General features: G+C 36.0%; 1 non-coding gene across 1 annotated transcript; it reads left to right on the plus strand.

Annotated features, from left to right (window-relative positions):
- The first annotated feature begins 1132 nt into the window (after nt 1–1132).
- On the plus strand, nt 1133–1239 carry LOC128035754 (small nucleolar RNA R71). Its single transcript, XR_008192304.1, has one exon. It is a non-coding gene; the product is annotated as a small nucleolar RNA R71 (small nucleolar RNA).
- Nucleotides 1240–2652: the final 1413 nt, after the last annotated feature.

Genomic DNA, 2652 nt, shown 5'->3' on the forward strand with positions numbered 1-2652 from the left:
TTTCTTGAAATAATAACACTATAAGAGACACTTAAATTAACTTGTTCTCCTATCTTAATTTTCCTATGCTTAGACATAATTTCCTTTAAAAACTTGCATACTTAGGGACTTTCTGAATTAACTCAATTAAAGGCATATTTACATTTAGAGTTTTGAACAAGTTCAGGAAACTTACAAACTCATCTTCATCCCGCTTTTGCTTTTCTTCTAGTCTTGAAGGGAATGGGATTTTTGTAACGGCAACATTTTTAGCTTTTTCTTTTTCTGGCTCTTCTGCTGGCACAATTACCTTGTTTAAATCTGGTTCATCTTCAGCCTCTAGGGATTTTTCTAGAGGATCATCAGCATTTTTCATATTTACCTCCAGAGTAGAATTTTCTAGGCTACTCAATACTTTGCCCAATCGGAACGTTATTGCTTTCACATGCTCCTTACCTTCCCCCAGGGATTATTTTATATATTGCTGGGGATTCTGGTGCTAATTTGCCTTTTGATGTCACCCAAGTTTAGTCAATGTTCTAGTTGATTTGGTGCACTCAGAATGCACAAGCTTTATGTCCGTTCTCATTGACTACATTTGTCTCTTGATTCTATCCAGCCGTTGGCCACATGTAGTATGGTCACTTGGGTTTATCCTATCCTGAGTTTTCTGCAAATAAGGAGGTTGATAGTTAGTATTTTTAGCTTTATTTGAACTATTACCTCCTCCTTGGTTTCCTCCCTATCTCAAATTCAGGTTATCTCTCCAACTGAGATTATAGGTATTTAAGTAAAGATTTCTACTCCTATTTCTGATATAGTTCACATCCACGGCAGGATCATTGATGTAGTGAAAGAGTGGTTTTTCTTCTCCACACATAGACAATTTATTAGCAAATTTGGTATGGTTAAGTCTATCCACTACTGTCGATACTTGTCATCCTCTTGGATAGCTTTTACCATTGCGGATTTCTGGCCATATGTAAATCTTTCAATTTGCCACTGACAGGAGTTTAACGCCATGTTCTCAATAATTTCGTACGTATCCTCGTACATTTTGTTCATAAGGGCTCCTCCTACTGCTCTGTCTAGTCCTGATCTTGCATTCGCATCCAACCCATTGTAAAACACCTACAATTGCATCCTCTAAAGGAATCCATGGTGCGGGCCTCTCTGAATCAACTTTTTAAAATGTTCCTAAGTCTTATAAAAACTTTCCCCTTCCATTTGTCTAAAAACAACAATTTCTCTTCTTAGTTGGACCGCTTTACTAATAGGGAAAAACTTATGTAAAAAATTTCTAGTGAGCTCATCCCATGTTATGATAGATTCTGGTACCTGGGAGTCTAACCAAGAAAAGGCATTATCAATCAAAGAAAAGGGGAACAACCGAAGAAGAATAGCGTCATCAGTGACCCTATTGTATTTGAAAGTATCACAAAGTTGGAGAAACTATTTTAAGTGTTTATTTGGATCCTCTGTCATTGTGCCCCCAAATTGTAGATTATTCTGGATCATCTAAATCATCATTGGTTTAATCTCAAAATTATTTGTAGTAATAGCCAACCTCGTTATACTTTGTTGAACCATGTCCAGACTTGGTGTTACATGGTCTCTTAAGTTTCTCTCATTCCGAGCCATGTGTACGTTCGCGGGTAGTGGTGGTGGTACATGTGGATTTCCTAAAGTGTTAGTGGATCTTTTATCTGCTATTGTTGCTATCAACGATTTCTTTAGATTATTTTCTCTGGATCTATGACTACTACAATAGATGTGCCTCTACTATGAGTCATACACCAAACCCAGAAAGAGAAGATTAGTAGAAATAAATAAAATAATTTTTTTATAACCTAAAAATTTTCTAATTATTCCTCTTGAAGTGCAAAAATTAGAATCAAACTAGTGACGTTGCCTCCCTGGCAACGATGCCAACAACTTCACCACTTTTGGATGTACTAACGTCCAGAGTGTGAATACTACGCAGAAGATATAGATATATGAGGTGGTATCCACCTTGATTACTTGCTAGTGTTGTCAGGCCTAGGGTTTTAAGTTCTTCCTTTCCCAAACAACTGATCCATTGAGTAACCCTACAAAACAGTTAACAAATCATGGTTTTCATAAATAATATAAAAATTATACAAAGATAGAACATGAAGAATGAATCAAAGTATAAAGTTTAAGAAAATGTCTGATTTGTATTAAGAATGAAATGAATCCACAAGTTCGAATGTTTCCAAAAATCAATTATCTTGAAATAGAACAAAGAATAATTGAAAATAACTCTAAAACCTAATAAGAAAAAAAAACTAAACTGAATTTAAAAACAAAATTCTAAGCTAAGAAATTGATGCCTTTTACCTGTGACAAAGGAGTCTATTTATAGATCTCAGGTGGTCGTTGTCCTTAACTCTAGCTTTAGCTAATGTTCCTGAGCTTTAAGTTTGATTGTGCGGACCAAAACACCCCCTGACTCGTGTTAATCGCCATCCAGAGTCAATGTCGCGACACACCAAGACCTGAGTTGTCACATAGGAGTCAGTATACTCCTTTTGGGATATCTTCAGAGGTATGTCGCAATACCTTTAAGCTATAGCGCAACATCGAAAGCAGTTTTGTGATTTCTCCATTCTACTCCTTATGTTGTGACATCAAGCATTTCGTGTTGTGAAA

This window comes from Gossypium raimondii, chromosome 12 (assembly GCF_025698545.1).
Source record: "Gossypium raimondii isolate GPD5lz chromosome 12, ASM2569854v1, whole genome shotgun sequence".
NCBI lineage: Eukaryota > Viridiplantae > Streptophyta > Magnoliopsida > Malvales > Malvaceae > Gossypium > Gossypium raimondii.